Source organism: Neopsephotus bourkii, unplaced genomic scaffold (genome assembly GCF_033783945.1).
Source record: "Neopsephotus bourkii isolate Nb327-2 ecotype Australia unplaced genomic scaffold, CSIRO-AGI_Nbou_v1 NB_1572, whole genome shotgun sequence".
Taxonomy (NCBI): Eukaryota; Metazoa; Chordata; class Aves; order Psittaciformes; family Psittacidae; genus Neopsephotus; species Neopsephotus bourkii.
Window position 1 is genome coordinate 1143072 of NW_026902048.1, and position 17981 is coordinate 1161052.

At 42.5% G+C, this 17981-nt stretch overlaps 1 long non-coding RNA gene across 2 annotated transcripts in view; it reads right to left on the reverse strand.

Moving 5' to 3' along the window:
* The window catches only part of LOC133221919 (uncharacterized), a 175664-nt gene extending 158014 nt beyond the window's left edge, over positions 1–17650 (reverse strand). The window contains exons 1-4 of one of the 2 annotated variants that reach the window (XR_009728110.1): positions 17551–17650; positions 14315–14631; positions 13552–13771; positions 10666–10764 (exon numbers count right to left, since the gene is read on the reverse strand). This is a non-coding gene — a long non-coding RNA (uncharacterized LOC133221919). Of the gene's footprint in view, positions 1–10665; positions 10765–13551; positions 13772–14314; positions 14699–17550 lie in introns of those variants that run through there. The other variant, XR_009728111.1, reaches the window with a different exon arrangement.
* Between the last annotated feature and the right edge of the window lie 331 nt (positions 17651–17981).

The window sequence follows — 17981 nt, forward strand, 5'->3', positions numbered from 1 at the left end:
TCCAACCTGGCCTTGAACACTGCCAGGGATGGAACATTGCAGTAAATGAGGTGTCTTGCACTAACTGAGGTCACTGCAGTAAACGGGGTCTTGCAGTAAATGAGTCTCTGCCAGCTGTTATTTTCTTGTTAGGCGGTATTTTACCAGTTGGGCTTGCACCTCTTCCACCACCCCCACAAAGGCTATAAGGGAAGGGAAAAAAGAAACCACAAAACACAGGAAACTAAAATGTCCAAGTCTAATTTAACATAACCCTGACCCATTGTAGTGACTGCCTGCAGCAGAGGAACACAAGGCTGAAGATTATCTCAGAGTGGTGTTCTGTGTTCTGCTGTGGCTGCCATCCCTTCCCCAGCAGCCCAGGGAGGCTCCTTGCACCAAGAGCACCCAGCAGTGCTGGGGCCCTTCCCAGGAAGGTGGGCAGCAGATCCCAGCCACACAGGTACCACAGGCATGTGACAGCCCTCAGCCTTGGCTAAGGAAAGGGCTTTTCTCCAGAGGAAGGTCAGAGAGACCCTGCCACCTGCCTTGCTCCTCTGAGCCACTCATGATCCATTTATGTGTCGGTGTTTCTGGAGATCAATTTTTGGACCTCACAGAAATCATCACTCCAGCAGTAACTGGGTTGTAATTCATGCTGCCTGTTTCTGCACCTTGGGGGTCCTTTACAGTGGCTCTGGTACCTTAAAGTGGCCAGTTCATGGAAACAGGAAGGGTCAGGAGAACTGGCTCACAAAGCTCCTCAATCATGACTTCACCCAGCCTGTGCTGCTGCAGCTTCAAGGCAGGCTACCTGAACAGAGGGGTACACAGCCTAAACTACCTCTGAAAAGAAGATGGAGCTATCAGATCTTCCAAAAGCAACACGCAGAAGATCACCACAGTTTCCAGAGAAGCTGGAATCGTTTCAGGCACTTCAGAGCAACTGATAAATGAATTAACCCCACACTGGTAGTTCACAGTTCAAGGACAACAAAGTCACTGTGAAAGATGAACACAACTGCCCAAATTTCATGCCAAAATGTAGATGTTGAACCCCTCCAACAAGCACTGCATGGCTTTGGGCAAACCCTACTTCCTCAGCACTAATTGCAGAGACTGCAAGCTCTCTGAGGCAGGCAGGACATGAGTGGGCCCTCCTGTGATGATTAAATAATAATGACCATCTCTGGGCAGAGTATACTCCATCCCCAAAGGTTTAGCACTTCTGTGTAGTAAAGCCAACATCTCATATTCCTCTCACTGAATGCTTTACCTCAATGTTTGTGGGAAATGGAGAGAACAGTATCCTGTAAAGCTTCCTTAGCAACTTCCCAGTTTTCTTTGTCCTCCTGCTTCACTAGCTGTTGTTTACCACTTTCAGCAGCAGAGTCAGCAGGCCAGGAGACCTATTTACATCCTGCAGTGTGGCTAATCCATGGCCAACACATAGCCACAGGGACCAGTAATCTACAGCCTGGCCAGATCACTGCCGGTGAAGAAGGTGCTGCCAGACCACAACGTGTGGCCTCCAACTCGCTCCACACTGTGATGCTGTGAATACAAGTAACGGGGATGAGGCAGGCTTGTATTAACACCAGCCTGACCAAAGCTTTCAGGCACTTTACACTTCATCATGAGAACATTACAGACAGAAAAGCTCAGTTGCAAGCTTCTTGGGTTCGGGTTTTTTTTTGTGAAGTTCTTATAACCCTTTTTAAATATTAACTGTGCAGAATTGATTATTGCCATAGAAGAGAAAACCCTGACACTAATATACTTCTTAGTCATAAAGAATTCATGCATCTTACCCTATTTTTAAACTCATTATCCAAGCTTCTGGAAGCAATTTTTCCATGACCCTTACACTCCACCAGTAACAAACAGTTTGAAAATTTCACTGGGTAACAGTTGCCTGCAAAGCACTTACAATTCATAAACTTCTCATACAGTTTCTGACATTTATCATTGCTAAAGTAAATGGAAGCAATGGAATCGACTATGCATCATGAGTAATATAATGCAATATTAAAGGACACCCAGTGGAGTACTTTGGAGGCTGAGGAATCTAAATCATACACTCAGTGCTGGGAAACCGTATAGGAAAATGTGCGGCACCATTTGTTGGTTGACTGTAGCTGTCACTGCTCAGTGTTAGCAGAGGGCTGAGCTGCACTGCTGATGTGCAGGGTTACACAATTGACAGCAGTGATTTACTATTCATGTGAATTAGAAGAGAAAGGAACTGTGGAAAGAATTCCTAATGAGTGATCACAAGTGTTTCCACACCGCCTGCCACAGCCTAGGACAAAACTTGGAGCAAGACAGGAAGATGGGCTCAGGAAAAAGGAGAGGATAACTCAGACTACCAGGACTGAGGTTCCCAGGGGGGCAGCTTGGGGGAGCCCTGCTCTTGGGAGTGTCCATCTAAACCATATAATAAAGACACATAACAAGCACAATGCTAAGTGGCACTGATGGGATCTGAAGGAAATTCCCACCTCCACCTCTTCTAACTTCCTTTTTGTTGTCCTCCACTCTCCTGTTGTAGGTAGAAGATGCACAGGCATTGAGTAGATGCACTCAGTGGAAAAAAAAAGTCACTTTGAATGCACAGTTGTGAGCTCTACAACAGCCACTGTGATCTCTGCATTTCAGTAGGCAGCAATCTTCACATATCCTCTTTCTATTTTGTTTTTTAATCTTGCCTGTTTTCCTTTTCTTTCCCTCTTTCTGCCTTTTTTCTTCAGTCCCACTGAAGATACACAGAATCATGATGTAAGAAATAAGTCACCCTTCCCATTCCTCTATTCCTCCTCCAATAATCTGCAAATCCTATTAGCTGAACGACGTGGGACACTGGGATGGATGGGGGCAGACAGAGAGGCGCAGACAGAAATGCTGCCGGGCAGCGTCTGGCAGGCCGGCACTGCCCGGCTGCCGGTGCTGTCACTGTGGGAGAGGTTCATCAGAAGGCTCAGTACAAACTCTAATTGTGTTACAGAAATTGCAAGATGAAAATCAAAGTTTAAATTACTCGGGTGTTTATCTTCATTTGTATCTATTTGGCTGTTAATGACTTAGATGCATACACAAAACCAAGGCAGATGAAGCAATATGAGCTGAAACTGAGGAACAGCCGGTTGAGACCTCCGAGTCCTGTCAGCAGTTACAGAAGGCATTCTGGGGGGTAATGGAAGCAACATTAACTCCAGTGCTGAAGCTCAGCACCCTTTATCTGTGCTGACACAACAGTCTGAGGGACCAGACCTCTGGAAAAGGGTGGAAGGCTGTTCAAGAAAAAAAAATGTATTTGGAGGACTCTCTATGCTGCATTATGAGATCCTGGGATGTAGACCTGCTGCAGAACAGCTATATACATGACACATGAAGCATCAGTCAAATAGAAGTCTCAAAATACTATTTAGTTCATGTTTGTGAATTTTATATCAAAATATATATTATTTTTCTGGTATGATGGTCAGCTACCTTGATCTTCTGGGATAATTATATGTTATTATTAGCAAATGAACAGCTTCTGAAGTCAGCAAATTGATTTTGAGAGTACTCTGTTCTCGGGCTATTTTAATAAGAAGCTTCTCACCATCACAGTTACCGAAGAAAAGTTTGGAATAGGTTAAAACTGTCTAATGGCTCAAACCACCGAGAGAAGCAACAAGTTTTGAAGCTTTAGGCTTAGGGTCTGTAAGAAAAGCTCATGACTTCAGAGAGCTTTTTGACTTTCGAAAGCCAGCACTTAGAGATGTGATAACTGCTCTTCACAGCCATTTCTTTAAAATTTTTGCAGACAACATCTGCACCTGACAAAGAGCAGACAAGGAAGCAAGCATCACGTCCACCATGACTGCCTCATGCTCTCCCGCTTTGATGTTTTTATGGCATAAGCACATTTACATGTAAAACCAGCAATGCTCTGGTGCTACCAAGAGTAAACTTGAGATGGGTGCATGTTGCACACTCACCAACACCCCCAATTCAGTCTGGCAAAAAGGAAAGACCAGAGAATCATTGGTTTCCTATTCCCAGCTCTACCTGACAAACTATGCGGTTACCTCTTCTCCACAGCCAGATTCAACAAAGCACCACTGCACTGTCTTCTTGCTAGCCAGAGGAAGTCAAAAGGATAATCCTTATGGAGTCCTTGGCCACTAAGGACTGAAACAGAAAAGGCCAAGTTGGACAGGGCTTGGAGCAACCTGCTCTAGTGGAAGGTAACCCTGCCCATGGCAGGGGATTGGAACTGGATGAGCTTTAAGGTCCCTTCTAACCCAAACCAGTCTGGGATTCTATGAAATATGGAAGAGAAATTCAAATCTCTTGCTTTCTTCTGGAAGATAAGCCATCATCTTTGTAGGGGCTGTGACAACTCTTTCACCAAGCCCCTCATAGTGCCACTTCCCCTCTGGTGATGATCATGCCACATGCAACACATTTGGCACTCAGAATCACAGGAGAGGGCAAGGTACCAGACTGGGACATCAGTCACAAAAGGGACAACAAAAGTTACAGCTCTCAGGAATGTGTTTCTGATAGGGGTTGTCTGAACACAGGTCTCTCGGCAACCAGAACTCAAGATCGCAGAGAAGGGAAGGCACTTATCTATGCTCCTAAAGTCATCATAGTGAGAGGCAAGAATTAGATGTGCCTCACAGCAATATAAGGTTTGTTTCACACATACATGTATTCATATTGCAGACACAAAACCACCCACCCTATGTGGCAAGCTCCTGGAATGGCAAATTAGACTCGGAGTTTCCTGAAGATGTTTTGGGAGAGCATTAAAAGGAGGCTGTATTCTAAAAGTGTAATGTCAAAGCCTAGTCTCTGTTGCTCTGATCTCCAAACTGCCAAGCCCCTGCAAGACACACACACACTTTGAAAAACAAAACACCATAAAAAGATCAAAGATCCCTCTGGGAATACATTCTCTGCACTCTTCAAAGCCAAATGTCCCCTCACTTGCCCCCTTGTAAACTGATTAATTTCAGTGAGAACAATCTGCTCACAAAATCAGCAAATTCATGCAGTGAAAGCAAGTACTTGTATATATTAACTCAGGGACTGCAAGAGAACCCTCTGTGTTTTCCTCTGCTCAATAGGAACAACAGGATTTATACTGATGCTCATTTTCAAGCTGCAATTGGTATTTAATCTGTTACCAGGCAGCTTTTTCTTGAGTCATTTTGCACAGGGATCAGATGCAACCCTCTTTCCCTGAATTTAAGAGTAAATGAGTGCACCATCTGGCCAGCCCCTTGTCTGATTCAGCCCCAGCGCCTGCGGTGGTATTCCAAAATGTGAGGAATGCTCACCCAGTAGACTCGGTTCACATCCTCCCTCCTATTGACTAAAGCTGCTCTGGCCCCTTCTGGGCCGCTTTATAAAAGAATTTGGTGGGAAAAGTAGGTCTGAATTCTTAACCATCTTCAAATGTGCATGTGTGTGGTCTGAGCAGGCAGCTCATGCAATGAGAAATGGGAAGCCACTAAAATGATTCTGCTTCTAAATATTTTGACCTTTATTGACATTTCTAAGTAGCAGCAGCTTCATTACCAATTAAAGGAAGTTATTAGCTACAAAAGGAGCCTGTTCTTTTTTCCCTTTATGGCTCCTTCCCCAAACCAGTGCTGTTAGGTGAGATCTCTGTGGCAGGACAAGGCAAAAGAACCCAGGAGACCTGGGCTACTTTATAACTAACCTCTATAGAAATCCTCATAGAAGTCAAAGAGCTTTCATAAAGTGAATACTCCAGAGACAGCCCATTCAGAACAACAGACTCTCCGTTTCTGTTGGTGTTAAAGCCTTGTCATATTTTTCTACATGGGATTCCTTGGTGGGCATTACTGCTGGTTGGTTTTCTTTCAGTCACACCCATGAAAAAGGCCTATCCAAATTGATTTTGGTTGGGTTTTTTTTTCCCCACTACATGCATTTAGGGGCTGGCACAAGGAGCTGAGAATATACAGGACTTCAAACATGATTTCCTTACTGGGTGAATAACCCCAAGGTATAACTTTCCCAGTAGCCAGGAAGGTAGCTGCATGATCCACACCACATTTCAGAGTATACCAAACCCAAGACATCGTGGAAGTTCCAGCACTTTCCCAGGCACAGTAATTTAGCTTTCATCACCTCTCCTCCTGGTTATACCGAAAGAAATCCCATGACACCTTCCACCAACCTCAGCTCCTGATTTTCTGATGAGCTTCTGGACTCTCAAGCAAGACTTTAAACACTTTTTTTTCCGTCTCTGATTTTTTTCCCCAGATCCTCCTGGCTTTTCCTCTGCATTCTTTACATCTTCTGTACTGAGCTGCTAACTCACCCCCAGCTTAAGGAAAAAAATACTTACTTGCAACCTATTTGAAACTAAGGGTTTGATCCCACAATCACTAAAGTCAAAGGCAACAAGGGCAGTTCTGTTCAATGGGAATAGGACAGACCCAGAGTTCCTGGACAGTGTGTTTTTAATCAGGGAGCCTTCACATTTTAAAAGGAAATCATTTGCATCATATTAGTATTCATTGTCCACCTACACAGGATGGGAAATGTGTTGAACAAAAAGGTTAAGTGTGCTGATGCCAAGAGGGCTTGCCCGTTGCAGAGCGGATCTCAGCAATGAAAGCATCTCAGTTGTACCTGTTCCAGGAAATTACATCCCAAACCCTCTGCATTCATGGCTCAAGGGAGTCAGACCTGTTTCTAACGGTACATAAAAGGTCAGCTGTGATCACTGTGTGTATTATTTCATCCCACAAACAGGCCAAGCGTACCAAAAAAAAAATATAAAAGCTTAAGTGAAAGAAGGTAACAGAAGCGAAGCTGCTGCAGCCCATCTGACGTGGTTTACTCCAATATGTCACTTTAGATCAACAGAGAAATGTCCTCCTGCAAAGTGTTTATCAAGGGACCCTTGACTGGAAAAATGATACAAGAGGTCTTTGTGCCTGTTGCTAAAAAGCATATGTGGCCTTCATCACGCAGAACAGTTCTCCCCAGCCTGTGGTTCACAGTCAGCTGGAGGCAGGGGCTACTTCTGAAGACTGTGAAACAAGGCTGAGACAGAAAAGCCTCTTGTCAGAAGGCTGCAGTTTGCTACAGAGATGCATCCCTCTCCACTGGAGGAGTTTTAGGCACCTGCAGTTCAAAAAAAGATCACAAGTCACTTGTATACAAGATGACTTCTTTGATATTAGATATTAGCTCTAATCATAAAGACTCAAACCCTTAATTTTCTTTCCAAGAGGCTTCCAGAGCTCCTCTGAGTCCTGTCCTGCTGTCTTTTTACTGCTTCGTTTATATTCACTAAATCATTTTTCCCTTCATCTTTCCATTTAGAGCAGAACCTGAAAGTGCAAATCTCATCTGTTTCCAGCCCTTTCTTTCTTTGGATGGATCTGTGATGATGAACAGCATCTTCTTATCCTTGCATGTAAATCTGTTAAGCATGACCAGTAAAAGTGGGAGCTTAGAGAATAGTAAAGTTTAAAGGGACCTCTGGAGATTGTCTGAGGAGAAATTATACTCAAAGATCTTTTCCTAAAGATTAATACCAAAGAAAGCTTGTGCAAGTATCAGCCAAAGTAGCTACTGATGTGCAGTCTCCGAAGACTTGGAAAAGCAAATCCAGCCCAAGCTTGCACCAGTGAACAGGTAGGAATGAACTATTTGCCTGAATTTTGATGACCTTGAGCAACTCAATAAATCACATCACTCCACGTACACAGCTTGATAGGAGTCAGAGTGCTGTGCTGCCCTTGAGAGCTGGGCAGTGGCTTCTGGGAGGAAGGAAATAGCTGCCACATGCAGTAAATAAAAAGAAGTTAAAAACAAGAAATACACACACAGTTCTGCTGCAGAATCATTCCATTCAGCCTGGCTAGAAACACAGGCAGCTACAAACCCATCATTCATCCCCAACATAAACACAGATCTGGTTAGACTAGCAGCAACATAGGTTGAGATTTTTAGTAGATGACATAAATAAATGTATTTTTATATTTCCTGACCACATTAAGCTTGAAATCAGAGTTCTAAAATGTGAGCCACACACTATAAGGCTTCTAATAGCCAATAAATTCAGATAGTCACAGTGAAGCAATGTTTTCTCCTTAAAGGTACATTTTGCCGCAGTGTATATAAATACACTGGGACTTGGGTTTTTATGGAATTGAAATTATATGTAGCTGAACATGATCATTCAAAAAAGGTTAAAGTTCTCTTAGGAAGACAGCAAGATGGAAGCCACTTCAGAAGGCACAGTCTCAGATTCCAAATTTTATTTCTACATGGAAAGACATTAGTAAGGAGATGGGGAGGAGGCTGGGGAAAAATACCTTCCCCCCAAAAGGTACAACCCAGGAGAGGAGAGCTACCACATCCCAGGGTCAAGAACATCAATGTATTTCTCTGTTCCTGTCCCAGCTCTGCTACACTAAGAAAGCACAAAACAAGTTTTTATCCTGTCCAGTACATTCCCTTCCCATTTGTAAAGTAGGGATCATAGTGCTTGAATTCCTTCAGGTGGTGTTAAAGGAATGAGTGGTCTTAGAGAATTATCAGTAAAACTTAGGAGCTAAAATACAGCACTTTAAAGTGGAGATTGGCATTATCACCATGAGATCCCACACTGGGAAAATGAATACAACAGATACAATGAAATTTTGGCCTCTCAGAATGGGTCAGTAGCAATGTTAGGAGTGATTTTCAGGTGGTGGTTGGCCTTACAACACTTAAAGGCTACCCAAGATCCACGAAGACTGATGTCCATGCTGACTCCCAGGAGTCAGAGAACTTAATGCTAAGAGAACTTGTGGGATCACAAGGCTGACTTCCAGCCTGGCACCGCTCACTAAGCAAGCTCTGCTGAAGGACAGCAGTGCACTGCATGGATTTCAAAGGCAAGTCCTTCAAAATGGAACACAGTTTTTAGTTTTTGATCCTACCACTTTTTGCAGGTCTCTTACAAAGAGACAAGTTCCCAGTGGGTGAGCAATAAAGCCAGTCAGTGTGTGCTGGCTCTACTGCCCATTATTGACTGGATATTGCTGGAAGAGCCAAGATGAAAATATCTGAGTGCTGATGTCACCTCGACACAATTGCTGTGGAGGTTACTCAGTTGTCCTTGGGGCGCCTATTCATTTTCAGAGACATGCTGATCTTTGCCTGGTGGCTGGAGTTTTATGACCAGAAAGAAATGAAGATGGCAGCTGCGAGCTTCACTTCACAATGAGTAAAATCATCCTTTTAAGGGCGAATTCATTATTCCTAGCTCAGTTTAAAAACCAGCAGTTGAGACTAAGGAAAGGGAATGTACCAGCAGAAGAGATTTTAAAACACAAAGTACTTCCAAGTGGAATACAGCTGCACAATGACAAACAAAACAATGATGACAACCTCTCCACCCACCTACATTAAGGTGGAAAAGTCAAGTATTCAGAGCTGGTAACACCAGAATCAAGGTTGCTTTGTGTAGCCCTAATTCACTTCTCCTGTAAGATACAATTAAAAACTATTTTTCCCTATGGCCTCACCCTAGTTAGTGGGCAGGATGAACAGAGCTATTCAGTATTTCTTTTTGAGTCAATGTGTGGCCTTGGTTTTATTTATAGCATGCAGTTTAAACTCTTCACTGAAAACAGGATTATTCATATCCTTGTGGGTTACAATATAACACTTATCACAGAAATATTTGCTTCAAAAACATAACAAATGTCTCCTGACAAAACCCCTGCCAATGAGGTAGGATGGTAGCATGGTCCCTTCAGCCCAAATGCTTAATCAGAATCAGAGGTCCCACAAGATTGTTTTGATTAGTATGAGATCATCTGAATGTAATACAGCGTATAATATATTCCCGTCTTTAGCAAACCAATGGTAAGAAAACCCCACTTCTCCGAGAGAGAGCTCCAAAACTTCCACTGTCATGAGTTCTGTATTTAAGGAGTCAACTGTTTCCTTTCAGGATCATCCACAGCATTTGCAAACCTTGGTTTCTGTGGTTTAAAGCACCTCCTTCTAAGACCACTGGGCAAATGAAAAGCAAGGGCTCGGATGGATCTAAGCAATGGAGCAGAGTAAGGCTAGGATGCAATTATTCCCAGTTCATTTGATCTGGGAAGATTCCCACTGAAATTTGCAATCTAAAAGAAAAAAGAATAAAAATGACTCCCTACCTCCTTTTGCCCTTATTTAGAAGTGCACATGCATTTACGTATACACACCTAAACACCAAAAAGCAGTCATGTCCAATTGCAAAAAAACTAAGACATCTGTATGTCTGTAGGATTTTGGTTGGAACACAACAGCGTCAATGTCCTTTTTCAGCAGTTATCAACCAGAGGCGATGTTTTACATAAACTTGAGTTCAGGGACTACACAATCGTTCTGCAACAAGATAACTGGCATCCACCCTTTTGAGTTGGATCTAAGCCACGAATCAAGTAACTCGTCTTTTAAGACATCATCTCTGTGGGGACAAAAACATTACCTCGAGTTCCTGCACCAGTATGAAACCCATCTGAGAAATACAATTTTCAAGTTTATTTGCACAAGCTCTCCAAGAAATCAATTCATGATTCCCTATGTCATGCTGCTTGTTTTACATTGCAGCCTTAGAGAAAAATGCTTATATATTGGAAATATGAAAATATAGCAATTACTTACTGTTCTGACAGCCATCAGGAGCTCTTTATACTCTTCTGGTCCCTGTGCTTATCTCAAACTGCTCCTCAATGATACTCTTCAGAGCAGAGGATCCGATGGCTGAAAGGAAAATGCACAATGCTACAGTTTCTATCCACAACACTGGGAACTTGGCATGTCTGCAGGCTTTGGCATTATTATTATTACAAATATATTTTGGAATTTGTATTTTTGGCATAACTGGAAGATCACTGTAAAGAATGTAGCTCTTCTTTTAAAAATGTGTTAACTCAGCTGGGATTATTTCAAATTCAAGTACTCCAGCAATGAGTGTAACTAACATTCTTATTTGATTTGAGGTAGCAAGAAGGAAGTTAACAAACATGATCCCAAGTATTATTTAGCACCATTACTACCCTAGGCTGCAGCTGCCTGAAACACTGGTGCTGCTACAACCTCACTGGATCAAAACAGTTTTGCTTGTTAGAATGTTTTGTTTCTTTAATGCAAAGCTATTTTAAAGCTTAAAAACTTTAAGAAAACCAAACCAATCATGCCTAACTGGAACTACCACTATCAGCCTGTCTTCCGCTCTGGATTTACAAAGACATACTTAATTCACAATGTAAGTTACCCCTCATAGTTTAAGGCAAGACCTTTAATTTATGCAGACAGAAGTGGATGCTGCTGTCTAGATTGGAAGTCCATCCTCCAAACCACCATTATTCTTTACTGGTATTAGCACTACAGCTCAATACAAATCAGTTGTAACAGCAGGTATTTTCCACTGCAGACATGGACTTCACTTAATTAACTAAGAGCTGTAGAAACACAGCAGGGAAAAGAAAGAGTCTCTTCCTCAAAGACACTGATGCAATTATTCTGTTCTAGCAGGAGGATCACAAAGCAGTTTGCAGTTCAGTCTCTCTGGAAGGAAGGTTGTATTTCAGACCTCTTTTACACATGGGGAACTCAAGGAGGAGTAAGTTCAGTAGCAAGATACAATGAGCTGTGCTTCCTCTCTGAAAGGGGACACACTCAAGAGTGCTGAACTAGCTCACTAGTTCATTTTTGCAGAAATTGGCACTAAAGATCAGAATGCATTGAACTCACAGACCTGATACTGGTATTTCACCTGGTTTAGAAACACCCACCCCCTCAGCCTGATTGAGACTACCCACCCTCCACCTGATGCTCTCAAGTGACCTCACTGAATTGCTCTCAGTGCAAAAACGCCTGTCAAAAGAATGCACACAAGCTCACTAATCCACTGAGAAACACAAGCAATGTTGCTTCACCCACATGCCTGAGGAAGCTATGGTGATGTAACAGTTGCCACAGATCCTATATGAGGTACAAATTATAATCATCTTATTGACAACATCTGGTCAAGTGTAAGATGAGAATCTTACAGAGCTTCTACTTACATCTCCTCATGCTTTTCTGAGCTTGGATTCAATCTCAGCTCAGGGTTTTTCAACTTTAATAAATGCATTCTCTGATTCATTGCAATGTTTCAATGAATTATTTCCATTATTCACATCTTTACTGCCTAAAATTGAAAAGAAAAAAAAAAAAAAAAAGGCTCCCAAAATTTTAACCCTTCACATCACAAAGTGACAAAGACTCTCAGAACCTCATCTAAGCCACGTGGTAATTAGCCAGACTTGCTACTGCTTAGGCAGTGCCCAGGACAAGGGGGCTGTGCTACAGCAGAGCACTGAAGGAGATATTTCACTTGAATAATACAACAAAACTCCGCTGAAGATTGCTAATGAGTCCTAGTAAGGCCTCATCTCTGAAATTTATCCCTGACAAGTTAAAAGTAAAAGCCATTGCTTTTTTTCTTGCTGGCTTGTTTTAATAAACAAGCTACAAGAAGAACCAGGCCCTGCCACCAAACAACTGTCACTGGAAGAGCTCACCCCAGCTGTACTAGAACTGGGATTATTCTGGTTCAGCCTCATACGTTCCCCATCAAGTATAAAAGTTTTCCTAAGAAATGAGGACCTAGCAGTTGAGAAAACAGCTCTCTCAGGTTGTGCTCATGTGAGTACGCACTTCCTTTCCCTTGCAGACCCGACAGTCCAGTGCCACCAATCCTGAGGCTGCAGAGTACTTTTGTATTCCTTTGCTGCTCTTCTCCGCATGCTGACCAGACAGAAACAAACAAACCTCCACCACTAAACTAGCATTAGTAGTTCATAAATAACAGACTTCCAACTCACTGGAACCTTGTGCAACAGCTTTCACCAGGACTTTTCAAACTGATCTGCAGGGTGGAGGGTGATCAGCATTGCAAACACCTCACAGGTGAAGGGACTGAGGAAGCAATCACAGGGTCAGCCCAACACTCCCCTGGCTTGCCCCCAGCTCCTCCAGCGCTGTGCAATGCTGCCTCTTGGTGGAGCTCGGCTAAATGCAAGTAGCACGCTCCTCCCCAGCCTAAACCTTTAGACCTGACAGAAGCAAAACTAATCTTGAGTTGTTAAGGTGCTTTATTTGCCCGCTTCCTCTCAGCTTCTGTCTCCTGCTGCATGAGAAAGGTCTAAGGTCATACCTTTTAGGGTAGCATTAAAGATAAAATGCCCAAGGGGTGTGTTTTAAAACTGGCAGTTAAACTGGGCAGCCAGAAGCACCGAGTTTGAATGTTTAATAAGGTAGGTTAAAGATCCATAGAAAGAGCAATTGTGTGACTTTAGTAATGAGCTAATTCAATTAATTAAATAATGAACTAATTCAACCCCTTCCAAATCAATTTGTGAACTCTTACTATGATCAATTAAAGTGCTTGGGGACCTTTATTAATTACAACTCTTCCTAGTTCTTCTATGCATTTTGGTTATGCTGCAGTGTAAAGATGAACATTCAATAAAAATAAAACTCTGCCTTTTTGTTCATACTCACAAATCGATGGGAAAGCCTCCAAAAGCATTCTCAATGTTTTGTAGTTGTTAAGACACTTCATTTTCCCTCATTCCCAAGCTTCAGAAGCTTCCTCTTTGTGATTGCAAACAGATGATGGCAGAGCACGCAATTAGACTAATACAAGTAAATTCCAATCAGTGGTAGCCTGCAGCAGCTTCTCAGTGTTCACATCAAATGGAGGCCAACTCTTAGCATGAAGCTGTCAGCAGGAAAAGATAAATTAAAAGTGATTTTTAGAAGCAAACTTGTGTGACCTTCTTCATTGCACTCAGGAATATGTGCAGCGTCTGTCACTTATTAGATATTAGGGGTTGGGATTTTCAACCATCCACTCAGTTTGGGCATTCAAAATCCAATATGTACATTTGACTATATGAGTGCAGTCTCACTAGTCTGGGCCATTTGGAAGAACAGTGGTACACTTGTCTGCACCATGAAATAGTATTAATATACAATTTAGGAACTTATTTGAAAATGACGTCTTTAAACTTGAGCTTTTAATACAAGTAGAATAGATTGTGCAGGTTTACCCCATCTTTGCCAATCTTTACAACCCTTCTTTGCAAAGCAGAGATGGCAGATTCTCAAATAGCTTAGTTTTTCCAAAAATTATCACAAAGCCCAGTTGTTAGTGGTAACAGCTACTCAGTGCTCTCAGTGGGCATAAACTACGATAGCACTAGCTTTCATAACAGTGTTGGAGCTGCTAAGTGAATATGGTGTAAGTTTCAGAGCTACCTACCTTGATCTCATCTCAGGGATCACAGTTCAAACACAAGATCTTCCAAACTTCTGGGTGGTTCTTAAGATGGAGACAGTCTTCAGAAGCTGCCCACAGATTTCCCAGGCTACAAGAGGATTGGTATCCCTATCAATGGGAGGCCAGCAGAGGTACCTCTGTCAGACTGGGCACCAAACAGTTCCACGGTAACATCCTGCTGATGGTGCCAGCCAGTGTTTTGGTGCATTGCATCCTGGAAGGGGTTTGAGCCTCTTGGTAACCCAGAGGAAAGCAGGCTTGTCTTGTCAGCAGGCCAGGTCAGTCCATGGCATAAAAAGCTGGGGAAAAGATATATTACAAGGTCAGATCCCCCAGAGTTTATTTGGTGTAGGACAGAGCTATGCACACATGACCCCACAGTCTGGAGAACAGCACTGATGTAAGAAATAAAATGGCTTTAAGCATAGAGATGTTGCCAGTTTTTATTCTGAATTTACTGGGCAACGCTGGTGTATCTATGCATGTTCAAACCCAGGCTTTTTAGAGCAGAATGAGTCGTCAGTGTCCTTGATCTCTTTTGAAAGGCAATGAAATGTATCTCCCACATTTCCAACACTCCCTTTCGCCTTTCAAATTCACTGGGTCAGAAGAAACAGTTCTGAACATCTCTATTAACAACCATATTCCCCCAACTGCTTTGAGTCAAAGTAACATGACTGTAAAGCAAGGCCTCCTCATTTCAATTACTTCCAATTTGTTATTTTTCTCTGAAAAGCAAGGCCAGGCCATTAGTACAGTTGAACATTAGACAAAAAGTTTCCAAAAACAGCTAACATAATGCCACGAAAGTCATTTTGTAACACAGAAAAATACAAGTACAGTTACACAAGTGTTCTTGTTCCAAGAACAATTGTAAGTGGGTTTTGTTTTGATTTTGAAAAATCTCCAATATCTCAGAGTAGCTGCAGTAGACCACACACTGGAAAATTATGTGGTTTTCTGGTCACTGTATAATAAGAAAGGATTTTTCTCTCTGAGACAGAAAAGGCCTATTCAAGGTTGGCAAGGGAGTGCTGGAATCAGGAAGCTAGGGAGATAGGTCATAATTGTACGAGGATAATTAGGTCTAGTTGTCTGAATTGCTGCCAGGGAATTAGGAAGGACAGCTTCTACTTTTTCATCAGCCTAGGCAAAACATAAAGGCTAAAAGCAAAACTCAAATCAACACCAGTTTCATGGTATCTGCTACTGGGGTAACTCCATCTCTGGTTGTCTATCTGCAGATAAGAGGTTTCGCAACATGAAGTGTAGGACAGAGAGAAAATAAAGTGGGAGAAGTATCAGTTCCTTTAATACAGTCGGGTTTGTGCCAAAGTCTGTGTGATACGATCACACAGTATCCCACAGCAAGACAATACAGAAATATCTACACCGTTTATGGATGAAGATCCACCCCAGGCTGCAGACAAGTGAACAGCAGATAAACTGTGACCCGAGTCAGTCGTGACTTTGCTCTGACTTCACAACTCGCTGTAGGAAGCCAGTTGTACAACCCACTTTCCAGGTTACTTTATTGCAGTCACTTGGCAATTCTGGATGGACTCCACTGAGTACATTTTTTTAACATTCTTTTAACCAATAAAACAAAGTAAGAGATTTTATAGCCTTGATGTGTTTCTGGCACGTTTTAAAAGCTGCTCCTAATAAAACTTTTCCAAGATGAAACAAGAGGAAAAAATGACCAAGTTGTAGCAATGTAAATATCTCATGACATTTTTTTTTCTTTGTAAAGTTGGGCTTTTCTGCAGGAAACTGGGAATCAACATCACAGAATAAGATTGTGTTAAGAGAAGAAAACCCATGTAAGCACAACTTAGAGTGGAACAGTGTCACGTTTCTAGCAGTCCCTGTTAAAAGGAGTTTGAAAGAATCCTGTTTTCATGCACACCAAAGGCTTGCTCCTGCTGATCACTGAAGTCAGTGACAATTCATCAAAGGACTTCAGTGATGCATAACCTAGTCCCTAAAGCAGCAGACTGGCTTGTACCTATGGCACAGGGCAGACAGCCAAGAGGTCTGAGTACAGACCCTGGCTTGACACAAACTCCCTGTGCTCCTCATCAGTAAAGAGAGGTGATATGTGTCTGCTTCCACTGTCAGTTCTCTGAATAGTCAGTCTCTCCAACACGCCAAAGCCTTTGTTTTTGAGATGCAGTTGTGATTTAACACTGAATGACTAATGCACACCCTTAATCATCCCAACAACTCTAGCATCATACAGCAGTGCTGTGACTCCTGCACCCTGCCCTACCCAGTTGTGTGAGAGATGAAGCATGCCAAATGTATAGCAAATACTTTAAAATGTGCTGTAAGCCCCAGACTCACCTGCAGTAGGCTTACCTGTGTATAAATACTGCCCTTTATGTGCATCACAAATCAAAAAATCTTTGATTTTCAAGGATCACCTCCTCTATGCTTGAAAAAGGTCCATCCTAATTGGCAGGAAGTCAAGCACGTGTACCAAGAGACCTGCATGGATGAGCAAGGAGCTGCTGAGGATATTCCCTCTAGAGTTTCAATGCACTTTTTCACTTCTGAGATCAGAGGCAGTATACACTGTGGTGCCATTACCTATCTTACACTACCAAAGAACACTTTTAATGTTAATGCTCTTTCATGACATTGACCACGAGAGGGCTCCAGTACTGCTCTAAAAAAAAAAAGACAAACCTGAGTAGCTGAATAAATAAACGGGAATTTGTTTACAAACTGTACAGCAACAAAGGCCTAAGATAGCAGGTTCCACGGTCAGGAGTCCCCCACCCACAGAATGCCCAAGTGTTAGGCAGCTACATGGGTGCACTGCAGCCGGGAGAAAAAGAATTCCCAGCTCCTTACAGCCAACAGAACTGGTGCTTTTCCTGCTTCCCCTGCAAGCCTCCTTTTGCTTACAGACCCTTTTGCTTAGGGTGGGTTGGTGATAGGTTCACACATCTTTTTTGCATGAGTGTTGTCCCGAGCCTCCCTCTGCATCACCTCTGTCCTACCTCAGCCCTCCTGCACAGAAGCAGTACTTATCTCTTGGGCGGTTCAGCCTCTTCCCTCTCAGCAGAGAAAGGCTTTTCATTCCTGGAAGCCAGGTGAGCAATGTCCAAACCCACATGTTTTCAGCTCAGCAAGCCCTAGCAATGGGTTTGCTTGTTTCATAGTCCTTTCAGTGAATAGTACCTATACAGGAAGACTGAATGATAACTCACAGAACTAGAAGGAACAGCCATAGCTCAAGCTGAACAGCTGACCTCTAAGACATGAAGAGTTGTTTTTTTCCACAAAGATACCACCATAAGGACTTCTTCTAGAAACAAGAAAATAAATAAAAAGTATATTAACTTTCAAGCCTGGATTCTGAATATCTGATTCCACATTATGCCACATAAATGCAAAACTCCTGACTTCACAAAATCTCCCAGTGACATCTCTCTGCCAAATCCCATCTAAGAATCAGACATCAGACAAGAGAAAAATATCTACAGACACCTCATTCAACAGCAAGTGCAATTATGTATGAATGTATAGATCACTCGCAAAGCTATTTTTGCTTACGAAGGAAAATCATTGCTAAAGGTTCATATGGTTAAGCTAAACCTTTTCCTGCAGCATTCACCGTGAATACAAAAGGATTGTTCTT